Below are 26414 nucleotides of genomic sequence, written 5' to 3'. Positions count from 1 at the left end.
CATCCCCTTCTCCTGCTGCCCTCAATCTTTCCCAGAATCAGGGTCTGTTCCAATGAGTCAGCTCTTCGCATCAGGCGGCCAAAGTATTGGAGTTTTGGCTTCAACATCAGTCCTTCCAATGAACATCCAGGATTGATTTCCTTTAGGATGGACTGGCTGGATCTCCTTGCAGTCCAAGGGACTCTCAAGAGTCTTCTCCAACACCACAGTTCAAAAGCATCAACTCTTCGGTGCTCAGCTTTCTTCATAGTCCAACTCTCACATCCATACATGACCACTGGAAAAACAATAGCCTTGACTAGACAGACCTTTGTTGGCAAAGTAATGTCTCTGCTTTTTAACATGTTGTCTAGATTGATCATAACTTTCCTTCCAAGGAGTAAGAGTCTTTTAATTTCATGGCTTCAGTCACCATCTGCAGTGATTTTGGAGCCCAGAAAATAAAGTCAGCCACTGTTTCCCCATTTATTTGCAATGAATTGTTTATTATATCAAAAGCATTATCGCACTTAATTCGCACAGCAGAGCCATGTCATTGCTGCTTGACTGTATCCATTCTACAGATAAGCAAACTGAGGCTTTGAGACATCAGGGAAGTTGAATATGGTCATACAGCAATGGAGTGAGAGCATCATGGTTAATATGCTGGCCTCACGGAATCCAAGACTATGTTTTTTTCTACTCTGTTGTATTTTCAGCATGGTGATATGCTAATTACAAAACTGTAAGTCCCTGTTCCTCTGCCTGATTTTCAAGGTCCTCCATTGGAAAAGAGATTATTTTCTTTCTCTTTTATGCTCATCTCTTTCAGCTCCTCAAACGTTAATCTCCCTTGAATTCAGAACTTCTGACAGATTATGTTCAATCCTCTCTGTACACATTTCCTATGGTGTAAAGAGTTGGACACGACTTAGCAACTAACCCACCACCACCAGCATGACCTAGTTTGGAAAATGTCTCGCCACGCAGCCAGTGCTTCCTATCCTCTCTATCAGCGTCCAACCCTCTCAGGAACTTTTCAGAGATTACATTCTGGCTTTGAAGTTATCTTCAATTGTTCCACACACATTCACACTTGTTTCAGTATCACCAATATTAACCTTCACTGTCTTTATCTGATTCATAGTCCAGCACCTTTTTAGGCAAAGAGGTGGCATTCATAAGTTCTGTTTGGTTGTTCAAAAAGGAGACAGTAAGAGAGATAGGGAAGATTTATGAATAACCTCCACAGTTTCGACATCCAAAGAGAATGGTATTATTCAAAGGAAAGAAATGGTGACGTTTGTCTTGGCTGTTCAAACTGAGTAAAGACTAACTTTTCATGAAGAGAGAAGGATTAGATATAGGCCACCTTTAAGAAAATGCACTGACATTTGTTGCTCAGAAATTATCCACTTAAACTCCCAGTGCTAGTGGTGAGTGAGCACTGTTCTGCCAGACTAGAGTGCTGGGTTATCAAAGTTGCCCATCTGTTTCTGGTTCTGTGGGGTAAAGCTCTGGGTGCTACGCTCAGAAATTTATTCTGACTCCCACATCTGGATTGTGAGATATCAGATTGTGAAAAGGGCATGAGGACTGAATAAATTAAAATGTAATGACCCTCAGTTCTGAAAGTATGTCTACCTGGAGGACAGCCTGCTCCAGGGAGTAATCCAAGAGCTTAAAAGCAGTGGAATGTTAGTGCATTTTACCACTGTAACCATGGCAAGAAAAGCGACGATGAAGCCATTAGCCATCCTATACCACACACATTTCATTGCCATTGAAAAATGTCCTACATCTGTGTCTTAATGCTGGCATCTGCTTCAAATTACCCTCAGATGAGCTCTACAGCTCCTGCCTAATTGGACACTATCAGAATGATATGGCTGTTATTGCTGAGCTTCTAGTTGCCCTTTATGCAACAGTCTGGGCGGCTGATGAATCCTCACATGCAAGAGCCTTGCCTTTATCAGTAATTCTAAATAAAAGTCATATGTATCTGCAACTTGTTCAAATATCTTCACTGTCAAATGATTACTTCTTAACTAAATTTCTTATTCTCTTTTTTTAATTTGATGTTTTTTAAAATTATTTTTAACTGGAGATAATTGCCTTCAGTATTGTGTTGATTTCTGCCATATATCAACGTGAATCAGCTATAGGTATAGGCCTGTCCCCTTCTTCTTGAACCTCCCTCCCATCTCCCACCCGAACTTATTGTCTTTTCACTGAGAAATGTTAAAACCCGCTTCAGAAGCAGTTGGAAACAAAGCAAATAGGAATTACATTCACCCAGACCACCAAAAAGTCAGTTTTAGAGAGAATAGAAGTCTCTCTCTCTCTCTCTCTCTATATATATATATATATATATGTATGAGAGAAGATGGAGCGTCAAGCAGGTAAAATGGTTTTCTCAAGGTCAAATATTAAGCTAGTGGCAGAATCAAGACAAGGACCCAGATTCTCCTTTAGTACAGGAAAACATTCTTCTCTTCTTTAGCATTGCTGCTCCCTGAGTTTTCACTATTACCACTTAAGATGCATTTGCAGAGTCAACACAGCAAAAAGGAAAGTTGAGTCCATGCGTTACCTTTCCTTTCTTCTTGACACAGTATAAGATGAAAGATATCAGGGACATTTGTTATCACAAAACACAAGAGTGAAGTTACATGGCCTTGACATCTCTTTGGATGTCGAAACTTTGGAGGTTATTCATAAATCTTCCCTCTCTTACTGTCTCCTTTTCGAACAACCAAACAGAACTTATGAATGCCACCTCTTTGCCTAAAAAGGTGCTGGACTATGATAGAGAATTGAAGCATGAAAGCCAGGAGTGAAGTTTGTCTTGAATTTAATATACGACAAGTCCAAGGGTAGTTGGCACTCTGCAGAATTCTTCTAAGATGGGCCTCACCAATAGATGACAGCAGAATATGAACCATTAGGAGAGTGTTTCAGGATTAATGATGCTCCATCTTGAAAGGAAGTCAAGAAGATATCTTAAAGTATACTTTATTAAAATTGTTTACATTATGAAAAGTAGGGAAGGCTATATTATATAGCAAATCCATTTCAACACTGTTCTTAAATTTTGCAGTAAAAACAATGAAATTGAAGATGGCGGAGGAGTAGGACGGGGAGACCACTTTCTCTCCTACAAATTCATCAAAAGAATAACTGAATGCAGAGCAAACTTCACAAAACAACTTCTGATCGCTAGCTGAGGTCATCAGGCGCCCAGAAAAGCAGCCCATTGTCTTCGAAAGGAGGTAGGACAAAATATAAAAGATAAAAAGTGAGACAAAAGAGCTAAGGACAGAGACCCGTCCCAGGAAGGGAGTCTTAGGCGGCCTTGCTTGGGCTAGGGTCTGGGCCTGAGTGCCCTGAGGACAATCGGAGGGAGCTTCTGTGAGGTGCCAACTTGAACTGTGGGAGACCAAAAGAGAGAGAGAAAATTAACCGGCCGGAACACACTGCCGGCGGTTCGCAGAACAAAGGGACAGAGAAAGTCTCGAGAAGAGCTCGCAGGCTGCGGACCGGCCCAGCCCCGCCGGAGGCAGGAGGCAGGGGGGAGGGGAAGGTCGCGGTGAGACACAGGGCGCAGGCACCCGACCGGCGCGGGCGGGGACTGGGGCTGGGGACGCAGAGGGCGGAAGGCGCGCGCACCCGACTGGCGCCAGCGGAAACTGAGACTGGGTCCGCGGAAGGGAGTGAGTGCGCCACACCTGGGGATAGCGCGCCCATCAAGCCCCTCGCTGCCTGGACCGCTCTGACGGGGAAGGCACAGAGAGCAGGCGCAGCTTTTCCTTCCGCGCTTTTGTGTAACACCCAAGGGCTGGAACCTAGCGCAGCGAGGGGCGCGCTCCATATAGAACAGCCGGGAGCCTGAGCAGCGCAGACGGAGAAAGCAGCGTCAGCCCCTCCCGGCAGCGCCAGCCCGCCCCCGCAGGGCCAGCCCCTCCCCGCAGCGTCAGCCCCTCCCAGCAGCGCAAGGGAACTAGCTACCTGAATAAGAGTCCACCTCCGCCCGCCTGTGTCAGGGCGGAAATGAGGCTCTGAAGAGACTGGCAAACGGAAGCCAAATAAACAAAGGGAACCGCTTCAGAAGGGACTGGGGCAACAGATTAAAATCCCTGTAGAAAACACCGACTTCACCGGAAGGGCCCTGTAGATATCGAGAAGTGTAAGCTGGAACGAGGAGCTATCTGAAACTGAGCCGAACCCACACTGACCGCAGCAGCTCCAGAGAAACTCCTAGATATATTTTTACTTTTTTTTTTTTCTGAGTAAGGAAAAAAAACAAATTTTTTTTCCTTTTTATATTTTTTCTTTTTTATTTTTTCTCTTTTATTTTCCTTTAAAATTCCCTATTACTCCCCCATTACTCCTTAACTTTCATTTTCATAGATTTTTACGATTTTTTTAATTAGGGGAAAAAAAAATTTTTTTTTCTTTCTTTCTTTTTTTTTTGTTTTTTTTTCTTTTTCTTTTTTTTTCTTTTTTCTTCTTTTTTTTCTTTCCATTTTCTCTTTTATTTTCTATTTTTCTTTTTCTCTTATTTCTTTTAAAGTCCTCTAGTACTCCTCTACTACTCTTCATTTTCATTTTCACTACACTATAACCTTACAAAAAAAAAAGAGAAGCCCTATCTTTAAACCGAAGATTATTCTCTCCCAATCTTGACTCTCTGTTTTCTACCTCAGAACACCTCTATTTCCTCCTTTCCCCTTCTCTTCCCAATCCAATTCTGTGAATCCTTGTAGGTGTCTGAGATACGGAGAACACTCTGGGAACAGACAGCTGCGTAGATCTGTCTCTCTCCTCTTGAGTCCCCCTTTTTCTCCTCCTGCTCATCTCTATCTCCCTCCTCCCTTTTCTCATGTTCACGTAACTCTGTGAACCTCTCTGGGTGTCCCTAACAGGGGAGAATCTTTTCGCCATTAACCTAGAAGTTTTCTTATCAGTGCTGTATAGTTGGAGAGGTCCCGAGACTGCAGGAAGAATAAAACTGAAATCCAGAGGCAGGAGACTTAAGCCCAAAACCTGAGAACACCAGAAAACTCCTGACTACATGGAGCTTTAAGTAATAAGTGACCGTCCAAAAGCCTCCATACCTACACTGAAACCAACCACCACCCAAGAGCCAATAAGTTTTAGAGCAAGACATACCACGCAAATTCTCCAGCAACACAGGAACATAGCCGCGAATGTCAACATACAGGCTGCCCAAGGTCACACCTAACACATAGACCCATCTCAAAACTCATTACTGGGCACTCCATTGCTCTCCAAAGAGAAGAAATCAAATTCCACGCACCAGAACACCGACGCAAGCTTCCCTAACCAGGAAACCTTGACAAGCCAATCGTCTAACCCCACCCACTGGGTAAATCCTCCACAATAAAAAGGAACCACAGACCTCCAGAATACAGAAAGTCCACTCCAGACACAGCAATCTAAACAAGATGAAAAGGCAAAGAAATACCCAACAGGTAAAGGAACATGAAAAATGCCCACCAAGTCAAACAAAAGAGGAGGAGATAGGGAATCTACCTGAAAAAGAATTTAGAATAATGATAATAAAAATGATCCAAAATCTTGAAAACAAAATGGAGTTACAGATAAATAGCCTGGAGACAAAGATTGAAAAGATACAAGAATTGTTTAATAAAGACCTAGAAGAAATAAAAAAGAGTCAATTAAAAATGAACAATGCAATGAATGAGATCAAAAACACTTTGGAGGGAACCAAGAGTAGAATAACGGAGGCAGAAGATAGGATAAGTGAGGTAGAAGATAAAATGGTGGAAATAAATGAAGCAGAGAGGAAAAAAGAAAAAAGGATCAAAAGAAATGAGGACAACCTCAGGGACCTCTGGGACAATGTGAAACGCCCCAACATTCGAATCATAGGAGTCCCAGAAGAAGAAGACAAAAAGAAAGGCCATGAGAAAATACTCGAGGAGATAATAGCTGAAAACTTCCCTAAAATGAGGAAGGAAATAGCCACCCAAGTCCAAGAAACCCAGAGAGTCCCAAACAGGATAAACCCAAGGCAAAACACCCCAAGACACATATTAATCAAACTAACAAAGATCAAACACAAAGAACAAATATTAAAAGCAGCAAGGGAAAAACAACAAATAACACACAAAGGGATTCCCATAAGGATAACAGCTGATCTATCAATATAAACCCTTCAGGCCAGAAGGGAATGGCAGGACGTACTGAAAGTAATGAAAGAGAATAACCTACAACCTAGATTACTGTATCCAGCAAGGATCTCATTCAGATATGAAGGAGAACTCAAAAGCTTTATAGATAAGCAAAAGCTGGGAGAATTCAGCACCACCAAACCAGCTCTTCAACAAATGCTAAAGGATCTTCTCTAGACAGGAAATGCTGAAAGGTTGTATAAACGTGAACCCAAAACAACAAAGTAAATGGCAACGGGACCACACCTATCAATAATTACCTTAAATGTAAATGGGTTGAATGCCCCAACCAAAAGACAAAGATTGGCTGAATGGATACAAAAACAAGACCCCCATATATGCTGTCTACAAGAGACCCACCTCAAAACAAGAGACACATACAGACTAAAAGTGAAGGGCTGGAAAAAAATATTTCATGCAAATGGAGACCAAAAGAAAGCAGGAGTCGCAATACTCATATCAGATAAAATAGACTTTCAAATAAAAGCTGTGAAAAGAGACAAAGAAGGACACTACATAATGATCAAAGGATCAATCAAAGAAGAAGATATAACAATTATAAATATATATGCACCCAACATAGGAGCACCGCAATATGTACGGCAAACACTAACGAGTATGAAAGAGGAAATTAATAGTAACACAATAATAGTGGGAGACTTTAATACCCCACTCACAACTATGGATAGATCAACTAAACAGAAAATTAACAAGGAAACACAAACTTTAAATGACACAATGGACCAGCTAGACTTAATTGATATCTATAGGACATTTCACCCCAAAACAATCAACTTCACCTTTTTCTCAAGTGCACACGGAACCTTCTCCAGAATAGATCACATCCTGGGCCATAAATCTAGTCTTGGAAAATTCAAAAAAATTGAAATCATTCCAGTCATCTTTTCTGACCACAGTGCAGTAAGATTAGATCTCAATTACAGGAAAAAAATTGTTAAAAATTCAAACACCTGGAGGCTAAATAACACGCTTCTGAATAACCAACAAATCATAGAAGAAATCAAAAAAGAAATCAAAATATGTATAGAAATGAATGAAAATGAAAACACAACAACCCAAAACCTATGGACACTGTAAAAGCAGTGCTAAGGGGAAGGTTCATAGCATTACAGGCTTACATCAAGAAACAAGAAAAAAGCCAAATAAATAACCTAACTCTACACCTAAAGCAATTAGAGAAGGAAGAAATGAAGAACCCCAGGGTAAGCAGAAGGAAAGAAATCTTAAAAATCAGGGCAGAAATAAATGCAAAAGAAACTAAAGAGACCATAGCAAAAATCAACAAAGCTAAAAGCTGGTTTTTTGAAAAAATAAACAAAATTGACAAACCATTAGCAAGACTCATTAAGAAACAAAGAGAGAAGAACCAAATTAACAAAATTAGAAATGAAAATGGAGAGATCACAACAGACAACACTGAAATACAAAGGATCATAAGAGACTACTACCAGCAGCTCTATGCCAATAAAATGGACAACTTGGATGAAATGGACAAATTCTTAGAAAAGTATAACTTTCCAAAACTGAACCAGGAAGAAATAGAAGATCTTAACAGACCCATCACAGGCAAGGAAATTGAAACTGTAATCAAAAATCTTCCAGCAAACAAAAGCCCAGGACCAGATGGCTTCACAGCTGAATTCTACCAAAAATTTAGAGAAGAGCTAACACCTACCTTACTCAAACTCTTCCAGAAAATTGCAGAAGAAGGTAAACTTCCAAACTCATTCTATGAGGCCACCATCACCCTAATTCCAAAATCAGACAAAGATGCCACAAAAAAAGAAAACTACAGGCCAATATCACTGATGAACATAGATGCAAAAATCCTTAACAAAATTCTAGCAAACAGAATCCAACAACATATTAAAAAAATCATACACCACGACCAAGTGGGCTTTATCCCAGGAATGCAAGGATTCTTCAATATCCGCAAATCAATCAATGTAATACACCACATTAACAAATTGAAAGATAAAAACCATATGATTATCTCAATAGATGCAGAGAAAGCCTTTGACAAAATTCAACACTCATTTATGATTAAAACTCTCCAAAAAAGCAGGAATAGAAGGAACATACCTCAACATAATAAAAGCTATATATGACAAACCCACAGCAAGCATCACCCTCAATGGTGAAAAATTGAAAGCATTTCCCCTGAAATCAGAAACAAGACAAGGGTGCCCACTCTCACCACTACTGTTCAACATAGTGTTGGAAGTTTTGGCCACAGCAATCAGAGCAGAAAAAGAAGTAAAAGGAATCCAGATAGGAAAAGAAGAAGTGAAACTCTTACTGTTTGCAGATGACATGATCCTCTACATAGAAAACCCTAAAGACTCTACCAGAAAATTACTAGAGCTAATCAATGAATATAGTAAAGTTGCAGGATATAAAATTAACACACAGAAATCCCTTGCATTCCTATATACTAACAATGAAAAAACAGAAAGAGAAATTAAGGAAACAATACCATTCACCATTGCAACAAAAAGAATAAAATACTTAGGAGTATATCTACCTAAAGAAACAAAAGACCTATACATAGAAAACTATAAAACACTGATGAAAGAAATCAAAGAGGACACAAACAGATGGAGAAACATACCGTGTTCATGGATTGGAAGAATCAATATTGTCAAAATGGCTATTCTACCCAAAGCAATCTATAGATTCAATGCAATCCCTATCAAGCTACCAACGGTATTTTTCACAGAACTAGACCAAAGAATTTCACAATTTGTATGGAAATACAAAAAACCTCGAATAGCCAAAATAATCTTGAGAAAGAAGAATGGAACTGGAGGAATCAACCTGCCTGACTTCAGACTCTACTACAAAGCCACAGTCATCAAGACAGTATGGTACTGGCACAAAGACAGAAATATAGATCAATGGAACAGAATAGAAAGCCCAGAGATAAATCCACGAACCTATGGACACCTTATCTTTGACAAAGGAGGCAAGGATATACAATGGAAAAAAGACAACCTCTTTAACAAGTGGTGCTGGGAAAACTGGTCAACCACTTGTAAAAGAATGAAACTAGAACACTTTCTAACACCATACACAAAAATAAACTCAAAATGGATTAAAGATCTAAATGTCAGACCAGAAACTATAAAACTCCTAGAGAACATAGGCAAAACACTCTCCGACATAAATCACAGCAAGATCCTCTATGACCCACCTCCCAGAATATTGGAAATAAAAGCAAAACTAAACAAATGGGACCTAATGAAACTTAAAAGCTTTTGCACTACAAAGGAAACTATAAGTAAGGTGAAAAGACAGCCCTCAGATTGGGAGAAAATAATAGCAAATGAAGAAACAGACAAAGGATTAATCTCAAAAATATACAAGCAACTCCTGCAGCTCAATTCCAGAAAAATAAATGACCCAATCAAAAATTGGGCCAAAGAACTAAACAGACATTTCTCCAAAGAAGACATACAGATGGCTAACAAACACATGAAAAGATGCTCAACATCACTCATTATTAGAGAAATGCAAATCAAAACCACAATGAGGTACCATTACACGCCAGTCAGGATGGCTGCTATCCAAAAGTCTATAAGCAATAAATGCTGGAGAGGGTGTGGAGAGAAGGGAACCCTCTTACACTGTTGGTGGGAATGCAAACTAGTACAGCCGCTATGGAAAACAGTGTGGAGATTTCTTAAAAAACTGGAAATAGACCTGCCATATGACCCAGCAATCCCACTTCTGGGCATACACACTGAGGAAACCAGATCAGAAAGAGACACGTGCACCCCAATGTTCATCGCAGCACTGTTTATAATAGCCAGGACATGGAAGCAACCTAGATGCCCATCAGCAGATGAATGGATAAGGAAGCTGTGGTACATATACACCATGGAATATTACTCAGCCATTAAAAAGAATTCATTTGAACCAGTCCTAATGAGATGGATGAAACTGGAGCCCCTTATACAGAGTGAAGTAAGCCAGAAAGATAAAGAACATTACAGCATACTAACACATATATATGGAATTTAGAAAGATGGTAACGATAACCCTATATGCAAAACAGAAAAGAGACACAGAAATACAGAACAGACTTTTGAACTCTGTGGGAGAAGGTGAGGGTGGGATGTTTCAAAAGAACAGCATGTATACTATCTATGGTGAAACAGATCACCAGCCCAGGTGGGATGCATGAGACAAGTGCTCGGGCCTGGTGCACTGGGAAGACCCAGAGGAATCGGGTGGAGAGGGAGGTGGGAGGGGGGATCGGGGTGGGGAATAAGTGTAAATCTATGGCTGATTCATATCAATGTATGACAAAAATAAATAAATAAATAAATAAAATAAGAATAAAAAATAAACATACCATTGGAAGAGAAAAAAAAAAAAAAAGAAGGTCTAGGTGCAGAGTCTTGAGCATTTAAACTGCTCTTTCAGGTAACTACCAAAGGTCTAGCAAAAAATTAGGAATAGGTGGAAAATTCAAAACATTTCTGCTTGACTGAAGGGTGTACTCTTCTCATTTTTGTTTCTCTTACCTTAATACTTACATTTTGTGACTTAAATAATATGGTTATCATTTCAAAGTTAACTTGTAATGGGCATCTACATGTCATAATTAGCTTAAAAAGTTTGTAAAATATATAGTACATTAAATAAACATGTGGAGAACAATACAGACTGTAGAAAGGATGAAATAATGTAACCACTGTAATCACCTCAAATGTCTAAATGGGAGACTAAAATTATATGTCACAGGGTTTGTGAAACAGTGAATGTCCTTCTTGTTCATAAAGCCTCAGGACATTACTTCAATATTTATGAGCTCAAGATCAGTGATTATTGCAATGTGCCATTCTCTCCCATGCGGAGTAATTGTTGGCATAAATCATTTTTACAAAATTGATGTAATTGTATTTCCATCTTTCTACATGATATATATGTATATGTATGTCTATTTAAAATATAATTACATACCAGCTATTCCATTTCAACAGCAATGGAAAATTTGCTTCTTGCAAAATAATAGAAAGATAGAATAACATATATCCACTTATTAATAAAACCTCATATTCTGCTATATATACATATACAAGTATTATTAAATATCATAAGGTAGCTGATTTCATAAAAAAGAATTTTTATATTTTCTTTCTACACATTTGTTATAATAAATAATTATGAGCTACAGTTTGTTGTTATTGTTTAGTTGCTAAGTCACGTCTCTTTATGACCCCATCATCAGCATGCCAGGCTCCTCTGTCCTCCACTATCTCCTGGAATTTGCTCAAGTTCATGTCCATAAATATGTCTAAATAGGTTTATTATTAAGTGTTTTCAGTATACATACGACTTAGTAAAATTATTTACCCTGAGTGTAATTCTAAGTGATTTCATATTACTATTGAGTAATAATCCACATTATTACTCAAAATAGATAGTGCTTAAGTTAACCACAATAATTTTCAATATTGATTTAGAGAGCATTTATACTGAGAAACACAGTGAATGAAGTCAATATTTCTTATAAAATACATTTCAAGGAGGGGTGCTCAACATAATTTTGAATTGGAAAAGTGACATGCCTTTGATATACTCCTCTATTTCCAATATCTCTTTTACAGACTGCATTTTACTTAGCACAACCCTAATTTTCATACAATTCATGCACTTAAACATTGTACTACAAATTATAAGTTCACTCAAATTCTTACTCTTTTCAATAGGGGAAAAGCCAGGAAGCCACAGTATGTCTTTTCAGTGTATCATCTCCTGCCAGCCCAGCTCCTTCTCTTGAGAGCCCTTCAGTGTTGTTAGAGGAAATATCTTCCTACTTCAGAGCTCATCTTCACTCTCTCCTTCTCACACCATCATTCATTCCTTACCCTCACTAATTATTGCAATAATCACCTCAACCACTTCACTCTATTCTTATTTCTACTTTCTGTATCTTCTGGTCTCTGTCCCTTCTTGCAGTAGTTTTCTAACAGGATTTTCTGCCCAATCTTCCTCCCATGCCAATTTAAACCACTCTTGGATCAACTTTTTAAAAGCACAGGTCCAACTAGCTCATGGAAAACATGGATTATGTTCCCTCTTCTTCTTCCTATTTCAGACATACAAAAAGTAGAAATACCATGACCATATTCTCTTGCCAAGGGTCCTGATAGAACTTAGAAGAATAACATAAAAGGACATTATATATTTTTAAATGAAAATCACAAGTTATAAAATGTCTTCATGTGTATGTATATGATGAAAAAAAATTTTTAAAGGTCTAATTTGAAGTGTTTGCCTTTCAGTGGAAGGAATAAGCCAACACTTTTATTGTCTAATATGTATGTGTGTGTTTGTGTGTTTGTGTGTGTATATATATATATATTTCCACACATACATGTATGTATATATATATCTTTATACATAAATATATATATGTACAATGTTGAATTCAATTATGTTTAAAAACATTAATCTCATATATAAAATAAAAACTGATTTAGAGGTTAAAATTCCTATTAAATAATACCTTGTTTAACATGAAATTGAAAGTACCAGTGATATAATATTTAGAAAACAACAGGGTTAGACATAAGGGAATTTAGATGTAAAAAACACTTGACACAGAACACAATTTATATGTGTGTGTGTGTATGTGTTAGTCGCTCAGTTAAGTCCGACTCTTTGAATCTCTATGTATCGTAGCTTGCCAGGCTCCTCTGTTCACGGACTTCTCCAGACAAGAATACTGGAGTGGGTAGCCATTCCATTCTCTAGGAAAATTTATATATATGTGTATATAGTTATATATACATATAATTTATATGAAGAAGGAAATGGCAACCCACTCCAGTACTCTTGCCTGGAAAATCTTATGGATGGAGGAACCTGGTGGGCTACAATCTGTGGGGTCGTAAGAGTCGGACATGACTGAACGACTTCATTAATGTATATACATATTAATATTATATCATGTACTTAATATTATGTATATGTATATAAATATATACATATGAACACCTTCAACATAACACTCCCCCTGAAAGAGTGAAAAGTGTGAGACAGACTTGAAGACTGTTCGAGTAGTCCAGTAGTTCACTGAGGATTGATTTCAAACTGTGGCATTGAAGATAAAAAAGTGGATAGATCTGAGATCCATATCTTAGAGGTAAAGCTGATGGGACATGGGGATGAATTGAGAGGTATGACAAAGTAGTGTCAAGAGAAATGTCAAAGTTTACTCCTCAATTTATAACACAAAAAACAGGGTGGATAGAATTGCTATTTATTGAGAAGGGAAATACTGGGGAAGTAACAATAAGAGAGAAGTTAAGGGGTTAAGATGTCTTTGAGACCTCCCAGTGAAAATGTCAGGAACATAGTTTAATCTGTGTGTCTGAGGATGAGAAGAAAGATCAGAAATAGAAATGAATGTGAGAGCAGTCACATCTAGATGGTATTAAAACCTTGCTAGCAAAAGCAATAAACTGGGAAACGTGTCTAGATTAAGGAGTGAGGAGGCTACCATTAAGATTTGGTAGAGGGAAAACAGCCAGTAAAGAAAACAGAAATTGAAAAGTCAAGTAAGTGGAAAAATTTAAGATAGCATTCTATCTCAGAAATGAAGAGAGGACATTTTTTTCTTTCTTTTTTTTCTTTTCTTTACAGAAGGAAGTCGACTGTATCCAGTGTTGCTGAGTAGAGTGATATAAGGATTAAAAGATAATCATTAAGAGTTCTAACAGTGTAGAAAATCCTGAAAGTCCTAACCCCAGGACTAGTCTAGCACCTAGACTAGTGCTAGTCCTAGCACCTAGAAATGCTGCATAAATACAATATACACTGAGCTCAGAAGAAAGTAAGTGAAATACTAAGGACAAAAATAACAAGGATGAAGATGCAAACCAGAGTAGAAGATGGGTACTTAAACCATTATACCAACCTGTACAAGGCAGCTAGAAGTAGATAGACACTTTACATCACTTACATTTGTAATCTAAAAAAGCTGGACTCATAGAAACAGAGAGCAGAATGGTGGCTGCCAGCACCTGGGAGTGAGGAAAATGGGGAGAGATCAGTCAAAGGGTACAGACTTCTCATCAGATGAAAACATTCTGGGGATCTAATGGTTAGCATGATGGCTGAGGTTAATGACACTGTGTTATACACTTAAAACTTGCTAACAGCATATATCTTAAATTTTCTCACCATAAAAGAAATGATAATTATGCAAGGTAATGGAAGTGTTCTAAGTAAAACTTTGTGGTAATCATTTTGCAATATGTAAGTGTATAAATCATCACATTGTACACCTTAAACTTACATAATGTAATATGTTAATTATATCTTACAATAAAGCTGGACAAAACCAAAATAATTCCCTATAAAAGAGAAAAAAAATATAAACTGGTCTGATTATGATTAATGTGCTGGCTTTCCTCATTCTCTTCTGTTTTCCATGTTCCAATTGTTTTCCCTATCGCTTCTCTATGAAAAGCGTCATTGAAAAAATAAATAAAAAGAGAGTAAACAATGAATTTTACGATGTATACTTGAGCATAGAGTAAATACAGACTTTACCACTGTCCTCCCAAGAGAGATGCTTGAGATGCTTTTTTCAAAATTTATGGAGTTCCTTATCTCTGCTTTGCAGTTTCTAGACCCAAAGCTGCCTTTCTTTAAAACAGACAAACTACCATATAATTTTTTTGACTTTTGAAAATCAGCCTTGCCTTACTGTCTTTATATATAGATGAGCTTGTATATTCACAGACAACTTAGTATTTTACCTATTTTACATATATATATATATATATATATATATATATATATATATAATTTCTAAAACTAAAAGGAGAAGAATCTGCTTAAACATTTCAATCTGATGGAATTATGGATGGCCCTACTTGTCCTAACTGTTCTCCCTAATAACAAAAATTACAGCTCTTTTTCAATGTATTATTAGGTCTTTTCCTTCTGTTGAGTTGTCTGAAACAACGAAGTTAAGTAGGAAGCTGGAACATTTTGGTTAGACAAATAATTCATGATAGAATAAGAGACACTAAATCAATCAGTTTTAAGAGTTTTTAATATGGACTTGGGCACCTAGCAAAAACCTTGTCCCCCAAGGATCTTTCAGGACGCATGTAAACAGTGCATTTTGATTCTTAAATACAAGTCAAAGAAATTGTTAAACACCCACAAGCATGTGTGCGCACACACACAAGCACATGCCAAAACTCATAAATGCCATGAGCTAAGGTAATCAACTGCCTTTAGAATCTAAATCATCAAAAGTTTCAAGTCGTCATGTGTGGGATTATCTCTGGCATACAGTCCATTCTTGATGCACTTTTGAAACCATTCACAATAAACTCTTCAGAATCACTCGCAAGACCTTCACCTCATTGCACAATTCTTCTGACTTAATGTCCTGAATCATCAGTCAAATTGTCCAAGGCTTGAAAATCAGCAAAAAAGAAGATTCAAGATTGCCTAGCAGACCCTCTAGGTCTGATCTTATGGGGCAAAGAGTTGGGAATCTTTGATGACTTGTTGTTGACTAGGCTATTTTTACAGCTCCTCATAGTTAGAAGCTAAGTGACAGAAAACTGATGGCAATGCAGATGATTCCTGTTCACAGCAACACAAATACATTTTTTTTCTAGAATACAAATCTCTGTAAGCCAAATTCTCAACAGTTTTAATTTGATTGCTCTTTCATAAAGTAATGGGCTGGTAAGTCTTTGTCATGTTTATTTTATATTTGCATAGGAGTCATGTTTCTAACTTTTTTGAAAAATTATATGCTATCAGTCCAATCATCGTCTTTGGCAGAAGATATTGAGACTTCACACATGGAACACTAATAGGAAATGCATCATCAAGTCTCCTGTGCATTTGGTTTTGGCAATTTGGCTAGTATTTCAAGTGTACCTATGGAATCGTCTAGGTTTCAAGTATCAAAAACAGACTGAGTTTAATCTCAGTGACTGAGCTTTTTATTGTGAGGAGCTTCACTGTAAGTGAAGGGATGAGAATAAGAAAGCAAAAAATGATTTCTTCCATTCTACATCCAAGGCTCATGAAAACTTCATAATTATTAAGAACTGAAAGATCACTTGACATAACATATATCATATCTCTTTTTATCCAATTGAGATTTCACCAGAGTGATTCATTAATCAGTTATCAACAGATAATATTAATGGAGCATTTAACTACCTTCTGGCACTTTAATAAGCACTTTCATATATAATCCTTCAACAACAGTTTGAAATAGATACTATATCATAATCATTTTAAAGATAAGGGCATTAAGGTTTATTACATTTAAGTTCCCTGCCCCACCATCACAAAATCCTTTTAAGTTGGAGAGCTGGAAATCAAACTTCAGCTACTTAGAGGGAAAACTTTAGCCCTGGAAATTCTGTTTTCTCATCCTGCCTCTCTTCTTTACTTTTTCTACTTTACTCTTTTTTCTATTTTATGAGAGTGGCGATGTTGAACTTTACCTGGGCCCTAAACTCCCAGAAAACAACAATTTTAGATATCCCCTATTGCTTTGTGTTTCAAGAAATGGTTTACTGCAAAGAACTGTACTTCACCATAAACTTACTCACTGTCCTTTCTCTCAGATTCTTATAAGACTTGTAGATTTGTTCACCTCTGACAAGATCAAACACAGAACTTATCCTTTTTGCTTTAACCTGCTAACAAGGCAAGATACTGACCTTCCAGTTTGCCCTCCTATGACTGACATAAGCATTATTTGCCCCTTCTAATATGTGAACTGTGAACTTCCGGATGTTCAACCTGGTTTTAGGAAAGGCAGAGGAACCAGCGATCAAACTGCTAACATCCACTGGATCATCGAAAAAGCAAGAGAGTTCCAGAAAGACATCTATTTCTGCTTTATTGACTATGCCAAAGCCTTTGACCCTGTGGATCACAATAAACTGTGGAAAATTCTGAAAGAGATGGGAATACCAGACCATCTGACCTGCCTCTTGAGAAACCTGTATGCAGGTCAGGAAGCAACAGTTAGAACTGGACATGGAACGACAGACTGGTTCCAAATAGGAAAAGGAGTACGTTAAGGCTGTATATTGTCACCCTGCTTATTTAACTTATATGCAGAGTATATCATGAGAAACACTGGGCTGGAAGAAGCACAGGCTGGAATCAAGATTGCTGGGAGAAATATCAATAACCTCAGATATGCAGATGACACCACCCTTAAGGCAGAAAGTGAAGAGGAACTAAAGAGCCTCTTGATGAAAGTGAAAGAGGAGAGTGAAAAAGTTGGCTTAAAGCTCAACATTCAGAAAACTAAGATCATGGCATCCAGGCCCATCACTTCATCGCAAATAGATGAGGAAACAGTGGAAATAGTGGCTGGCTTTATGTTTTTGGGCTCCCAAATCACTGTAGATAGTGACAACAGCCATGAAATTAAAAGACGTTTACTCCTTGGAAGGAAAGTTATGACCAACCTAGACAGAATATTAAAAAGCAGAGACATTACTTTGCCAACAAAGTTCCATCTAGTCAAGGCTATGGTTTTTCCAGTGGTCATGTATGGAGTGAGAGTTGGACTATGAAGAAAGCTGAGCACTGAAGAATTGATGCTTTTGAACTGTGGTGTTGGAGAAGACTCTTGAGAGTCCCTTGGATTGCAAGGACATCCAACCAGTCCATCCTGAAGGAGATCAGGCCTGGGTGTTCATTGGAAGGACTGATGTTGAAGTGGAAACTCCAATACTTTGGCCACCTGATGCGAAGAGCTGATTCATTTGAAAAGACCCTAATGCTGGGAAAGATTGAGGGCAGGAAAAGAAGGGGATGACAGAGGATGAGATGGTTGGATGGCATCACCGACTCAGTGGACATGGGTTTGGGTGGACCCCGGGAGTTGGTGATGGACAGAGAGGCCTATTGTGTTGTGGTTCATGAGATCGCAAAGAGTCAGACACGACTGAGTGACTGAACTGAACTGAAAACTAGTTGTGGTAGGCAAAATAATGACCTCTAAAGATATTCACATCCTAATTCCCAGAACCCATGACTCTATAGGTTACATGCAGAGGTGAATTATGGTTGAAGACACAATTTTAGTTGCTAATAAAAGCATCTTAAAATAGTGAGATTAACCTGGATTAACAGGGTGGGTGCAATATGTAGCATCTTTAAATGTGAAAGAGAGGTAGAAAAGGAGAAATAAATTGTGATGCTGGGGAAGCCTCTTGAGAGTTCCTTGGACAGCAAGGAGATCAAACCAACCAATCCTAAGGAAATCAACCTTGAATATTCATTGGAAGGACTGATACTGAAGCTCCAATATTTTGGCCACCTGATGCAAAGAACCAAATCACTGGCAAAGACCCTGATGCTAGGAATGACTGAGGGCAAGAGGAGATGAGGGAGCCAGAGGATGAGATGATTGGATAGCATCACTGATTCAATGGACATGAATTTGAGCAAACTCTGGGAGATACTGGAGGACAGTGGACCCTGGCGTACTATAGTTCTCAGGGTCACAAAGATTCAGACATGACTTAGTGACTTAATTACTACATTGTAACTATGTACATTTGAGTCTGAATTTGTTCACCTATCTTCTCAAAGTTGAATTCTGAATTATATCTTTTGTGCCCAAAATTGACTTTGAGATTTCTCAGAGGTCCCCTGGAAAAAGTCACAAAGATTTGTTCTTTTACATTCCAAAAAGAAAGATGGTAGATAAATAGGTCAACTTAATGTACTACTACTGGTGAGTTGCAAAGGAAGACTTGCCAAAACAGAAAAGTTGGTTAGTCTTCTCTAAGTTAAATTTATATGAATAAAATGCTATACATATTCAGAAATTAGATGTTGTATGAAAAGTCTCTAGAGATTTGTCAAAGCCCTAGCTGTCAAGGTTAATGTTTTTACTTATTAGAGTCCTGGTGTTGCTTTCCTGATATTACACAATGACAGTGTAGTGTTATTGGCCATAATATCAGATATTTTAAAACATTAACTTTGATGCAATTTTACCTATTTAATTAGTATCTGGTATCTTCTAGACTAGAGGGCTTTCAAGTAAAGATTCACATCAGATCTTTCGCCTTTGAAAATTACTTTAATAATTAACCACAGCCATATTAAGTTACATAAGTGTTCAATCATTCAATTGTGTCTGACTCTTTGCGACCCCATGGACTTGCAGTCCCACCAGGCTCCTCCGTCTAAGGAATTTTCCTGGCAAGAATACTGGAGCAGGTTGTCATTTCCTACTCCAGGTGATCTTCTCAACCCCGGAATTGAATCCGTGTCTCTTGTGTCTCCTGCATCAGCAGGTAGGCTCTTTACCACAGGTGCCACCTGGGAAGCCCAGCATTTCTGTCACCCGTAAACTGTCCCTGTGTCCCTTGGTAATCAATCCATTTTCCCCTCCACCTGCTTTCCCAGGCAACCAGTCATCTATTTTTTGTCACTATATATTATGCTACATTTTCTACAATTTTACACTAATGGAATCACACACAACCTGTGCTCTTTTTCCCTTGGTTTCCTTCTCAAAAACTCTCTCTCTAATCTTCATGAGATTCTTCCCATTTGGCTGTGGTAAAGAGCATTATGATATTTCTGCGGCAGTGTTTACCAAAGTGTAGCTGCTTTCTAATCTTCCAGGTACTGGCTAAAACCTGCTGGCTCGCCCCTCCCCAGACCCCTGACACCAGTTAACCAGTGGCTTCGGCACGCTCAGTGCGAGAGCTGTGTGTGCTCGGTCAGTCGTGCCTGACTCTCTGCCACCCCGTGGACTGTAGCCTGCCAGGCTTCTCTGTCCTTGGTGTTTTCCAGGCAAGAGTACTGGAGCCGGTTGTGGTTTCCTGCTCCAGGAGACCTTCCCAATCCAGAGATTGAATCCACGTCTCCTGTGTCTCCTGCATTGCAGGTGGATTTCTTACCACTGCGCCACTGTCTTCTTTTGTCATCTACAGATTGTTCTGTTTGTCTGTTTTGTTTCATTTTGATGCTTCTCTGAAATATTTTATATTCAGCTACAGACCAGAAAGTATTGACTTTAACAAAAGACAAAGAACTATGCTAAGTAATCTTGGACACAGGCACCTGGTGGCATTGCTTGAACAACTTTGAAATCATAAAGCTGAATTGAGTTAGAATTTTCAGTACTCTAGTCCAAAAGCAGATAGTTTCATGAAACTACTAACCCATGAGCAAGTTGAATAAAAATTAGTTATATAGAATTGAATGACCTAATGAAAGGTGATTTTCACTTTTGTTTGGAATATTATTTATGTTTGAATATTCTGTTTTCTGCATATAAGGAGATCCATTATTTTTCTCCATATTGTCTATCTCTAGCTGTATATATTTCTATCTATAACTCCTAATAATTTAATAGACTGCACTTTTGTAAACAGAAATATCCTTTATCTCTTCACTTGATCCTTATAGAATTTAGAAATTCTTATGTATATTATTTTTATGGCAAAACCATTATTTGCATAGATTCGTAAGAGTTTGTCTTCCTTATTAATAGCACATACTGGAAACTGGTTATGTAAACAATCTTTGCCTAGAAGGTCATGTTTGAGAGTGATGCTTATTAAATCAGATAAATTAGACAGTTTTAAGGAATTAAGGATGACTTTATGAAGCCAATGATTACAAAGCTCTTTTGAAAGGTGGTCAGACAACTGATTTACAGAGGTCCTAGCCTTAGAGAGCAGTAAGGAAAGTCACTTCCAGGAAGGTCCCAAAACTTCATGATATTTTGGGGATTTTTAGAAGTGATGAATTTATCCCAATTTACAGGTACCGCAGGTAAAATCTGATAATGAATTTCTGGCTTGGCTTCTTAACCTGAGGAGGCTTTTAAAAGTCTAATCTAAGATTCCCCAGGAAACTTCTAACAGCCAATTTAAGAATGCCCTTAGTTTCTGGGACAATGCCTAGAACAACAGTTTTGCCTAATAGTTCTTTCTTGAATGAATGTATAAATGAATGAATTTATAACAATTATGTTAATGACCTTATTCTTTTGTTAATTCAATAACTATTTGATGAGTTGGTAAAAGTTGATTTCCTAGGTTCTAGAGATAGAAGGATGAATAAGAGTGATATCACAGAAATTACAGTCTAGTTCAATCTTTAGTGGAGCATCTAGAAATCAGTCTTTTATCCCATCTCTCAAATTTATCTTTATATAATCATTTTTCCAGGAAAATATTTGATCGGGTCTTTCCTGAGGGAAAACAACACATTTTGAAATGTAAAGTTATCTCTAAATCTAGATAGTAGCAGGCAGAAAACATTTTTATGAGAATTGACCAGGATGTGGAAAGAATTTCAAAAGTAAAAATATTCAAATGATCAAAATTGGCCAAAAACAAAAAAAAATGAAGTTTTAATTTTGTCCTTAGTCCACCTCATAAATATATATTAAATAATATTTCTGCATGAGGTCAAATTTAAGCCAATCATACAAGGAGTATTAAAATGCCTGTTTCATTTAATGACCTGCCAAAATAAACTTATGTGTTTTACAATAGTTCATGGTATATTTCTTTCAGCCTAATATGAAATTCTAGAAAGATGGTAGTTATCTGACTTTCTAAAGTTATAAACAAGTCATAAAAGGATTTCGATGTTTGATCCAAATAAATGATTTGAATTAAGGTGTTTGTTAATCTCCTTGCTCTTTCTCAGGTTAATGTTTTTGCATACTTATGCATCCTGGAGACTTGTATGATTATCAGACGAAATATAATTATGTGAAAGTATCATAGTGAAATAACCAGCCAGTTAAAATAAAACTAGAAGCTTCTATATTAAATAATTTGGCTTTGATCACATGTAACATTATCTCCACCAGCTTATCAACTTCTAAACAACCACATAATCAATATATTAGCTAACCCTTGAATTTCCCAGGACGTATGAGTTTTCCTTGACCACTGGAAATATTCTGTTGATAGAAATTAATGAACTCTAGATGAAAGATGATTGGAACTTTATGATTTATCTTTGTTTGTTAGTGGTTAATTAACATTTCATTAACTTTTTAGCCTTTCTTCCTTTACAGAGACATTTCTATAAATTCTATAAATTTAAAACAACTCAGAAAGAGAAAAACAGTACTGCAAAAAAAAAAAAATATATATATATATATATGCCCTTTTAAAATGTATGAAACCAAAGCAGGAACAAAAATTATTTAACAATTTAAGAAACAGATGATTCATCTAGACACTGACTTTGAGTACATTTTATGAACAACCTTTAAACATATAACTTATCAGAGTATTTGGAAGGTCACACATTGGTAAAGGTCAGATCATTTTTAAAACTTTGAATACAATCTAAATTTAAATATTTCCTAAAATGCAGTTTCCACAATTTTTCTCAGTGATTTATTTTTCACACATAAAACTCTTATTAAGTTAAATCTCTTTTGTTGCAATTGATTATTTTGGAGTCTGATTTAGCAAATATGTAGCAGTGGCTACTTTCTTTCAAAGGTCTAAAATTTACTTCTGAGTTGAACCTGTGGAGGTTTTTATTTATTTTTTGTGAGTATGCGTACTTTTTGTGAAGCAGCAGAAGTTGCTAAAACTTTTATTCAATAAATGACACATAAATAAAATGACTGAAGACATTCATGCCTATCATATCATTCTGAATCATACGTTTTGTGATGCAATCCCTGACCTAGACCTGTGCTTTAAACCCAGCAATACCTTTCTTGACCACCTTGAGTTTACTCTGACTGCAAGCAAGCCTAAGATTCCAAATACTGAAAACTTCAGTCTGAGGCCTTCATTCAAATGAACTTTGTCTCCTTTTTCTGCCAGGATAAGATAAGAAACCACAATAAGACAAAGAAATGAAAATTGCTATTTCCTGGGGCTGGGGTGGGGGCAGGTGGTGGTGGAGAATATCATTTGTGAGCAAGCCAGGGTTTTATAAAATTCTCATCAGTTTTTTGGTAGATCAGCTGGTAAAAAATCCACCTGCAATGTGGGAGACCTGGGTTTGATCCCTGGGTTGGGAAGATGCCCTAGAGAAGGGAATGACTACCCACTCCCATATTCTGGCCTGTAGAATTCCATGGACAGAGGAGCCTGAGAGGCGACAGTCCATGGGGTCACAAAGAGTCGGACATGACTGAGCAACTTTCCCTTTTCACTTTTCATCAGTTTTTCTACATCTTAACACTGACACCATTTCAGACCAATCTCCCCAGCCCTTATCTAATGCTAAGCACCAGCAGTGAGTCAAAAAATTCCATACAAGTGAGTAGATGGAGTAGGAGCAGATCTAAAAGGTAACTACAAAAAGCACACAGATCATAGCCCTCCCTAAAATAATGCATCTTGTGAAACAGGATTACTTTAAACCAGAGCTCATGTTTGAAAACTGTAAACACTATCCAGAAAAAGAAGCAATTCACAGGAATGGTTTAATCAACCCTACATAAATCATCACTAAATCCAACTAGCTCAAATTTCAGATGTTGGAATCTCGCCAGTAAAATATATATATATGTGTGTGTGTGTGTGTGTGTGTGTGAAGTTGCTCAGTCGTGTCCAACTCTTTGTGACCCCATGGACTGTAGCCCATCAGGCTCCTCTGTCCATGGGATTCTCCAGGCAAGAGTACTGGAGTGGGTTGCCATTTCCTTCTCCAGGGGATCTTCCCAACCCAGGGATCGAACCCAGGTCTCCTGCATTGTAGGCAGATGCTTTATCCTCTGAGCCACCAGGGAAGCCCATATATATATATATGGAATTTATGTGGAATAAATAATTTATGTGGAAATAAAAACCCACTCCAGTATTGCTGCCCACGAAATCCCATGGACAGAGGAGGCTGTCTGGCTACAGTCCATGGGGTCTCAAAGAGTCTGACATGACTGAACAACTAACAGTGCAAGGATAGATTAAAGAAGAAGAAGAAGAAGAAAAAAAAAACTACCCAAATTAACAGCTTGTGAAAATCCGATCTGAAGTTAATACGTTTCATGGACTTCGACCCAGAACAAGATGGATATATAACTGCTAATCATGCAAATTTTAAGTGTGGAACCACAGAATACATTTGTTGATCATTATTTAAACTTTATTTAAACTAGCAAAGTGCTTCAAAAGGATTCTCTTAATGATAGTATGCAATTCTATTCTTGACAGAGTCTCTGAATTTCAAACTGTGGTTCTTTTGGTGTGGGGGGCTAGCCTTGGCTATTTCATTTTACATTCATGAATTGGGCTATTGCATGGCAGCTTCTGACACAGCTGAAGCTATAGCTGTGACTGGCAGACACTAGAAGAATTGCTTCTGAGCTTTGAAATCCAAGGGAAAACACAAAGGGTTCTTCTAACTTTTAATTATTTTATTGGGAAACTTATTCCTACCCCAGCTTCATAGTGAGAAACTCACAGGCTAAACTGGAACTTTTATGAGGGAAAAATTCTCAAGTCAAAAACAATGAATTAAATACATTCCTTGACAAGCTTAACAGATTGACCATTCATTGGGAGATGTGCAGGGAATTTAGCTTGAGCACCAAAATATTCTAGATAGAAATAGATAGAATGGCTTCAAATATCATCAGGTAACCCAATAAATGTATTTCTCAAAGTTACTTATACATCCTTTCCCTAAATCTTATCATAGGAGAAATGTTGGAAATGAAAAATATGAGTGGCATAGATAAGCTATTTCAATCACTAGGACATAAACCTATAGACCTATATGTAAAAATGTGTTAGCACTTGTGTCTCTTATTTCCCACCTACAAGAATAAATGTGTTCTCTGGAAACTTAAAAATGAGTCCAAGAACTAAAGTATAGTAACTATGTAAAGTGATGGATGTGTTGATAAACTTGATTGTGGCAAAATTTTTTCATATCAAAGTACCTTAAATTATTATGTTAAATGTTTTAAAAAAGAATGAAACTATAAAATTATCGTACATTGAATGAATGAACTTAGTCTACCTATGAGACCTTAGACAGAATAGCTTCCTCCTTCTCAAGACTTGGCTAACACTTTTTAATACATTATGTCATCTAAAAAAGACTGTGTATCAGAAGTGTGGCAGATGTCTTCCATAAAAATATAGAAAGTGAAAGAGATAGAAGCAAATATTGGTTTACATCCTGGCCAGGCACGTGTAAGAAGGTACCTGGGCAAGCAAACTAGACTGAAACTAATGGAGATAATACAGCATTAGAGGTCACTGGTTATCCAAAGGTGAGGTATGTTTCCTGTTTTATTTTAAATTCTCTGTGTTTCTGATTCTCACAATGTCAACAAAACAAAACAAACAAAAAAATATTTTAAGTGTGCATTTCTAAGATATAAAAAGTAGAGGTTTTATAAAATTTTATATTTATAACTTCTCTTGTAAAATTAGATTATTGGTTAGCAGTGTATCTATGTCCTTTCTTGGAAAGAAATGATGGAAATGAGAATGAGTGTTGGCTACTCTCTATAGATAGAACATTTCACCTTTGGTTCATGAAGTTTCTACCACCTTCCGTTTTATTCCTCACACTAAAGCCATTTTGACAGCAGTGACTATCCTTGACCTTCCAATATTTTCATATTAAGTTTTTTAAAATGCATTTTACTCATATTTCTATCAAAAGTGGGAAAACAAAAGTAATTACAAGGATGGAAAGCATTGACCATGTCTTGGATAACCTCTATGCAAAGTCACACTATTTAATAGTCAGCAAATCAGTGTAGTCTTGACAATGTTTTAAATGTTAGTTGAACTCTAAGATATGATCCATTTTGAGCCACTCACTAGAAGGAATAACCAAACCTACATATTTGCAGAGTGATGAATTCACTCAGTTACTGTCACCTTGTGGAAAATATCCTGGGAATGTTCCTAATTCAGAATTCAATAAATTCTTTCTCATTTGTGTATTGTATTGAAAAACTGCAAAGACACATGCATTCATAACCATTGTTCATAAACATTGTTAACTGCAACAAACAGCTTATTATTCAACCTGAAATTTGAGTCTCAAGTTGGAGACATGCATAAAGGAGAACTGTAAAAGTCATTGAGTTCAAGAGGTTTAGAAAATTTAAATTTACTATAGATGCATTACAGTGAACATTTGAGTGAACTCAACTAATGAATCTGCTTTCTCATAATAACATTTTAAAGGCCAATAATATTT

The sequence above is a fragment of the Cervus canadensis genome, chromosome 8, assembly GCF_019320065.1.
Source record: "Cervus canadensis isolate Bull #8, Minnesota chromosome 8, ASM1932006v1, whole genome shotgun sequence".
NCBI classification, from domain to species: domain Eukaryota; kingdom Metazoa; phylum Chordata; class Mammalia; order Artiodactyla; family Cervidae; genus Cervus; species Cervus canadensis.
This window is presented reverse-complemented; position numbering follows the sequence as displayed.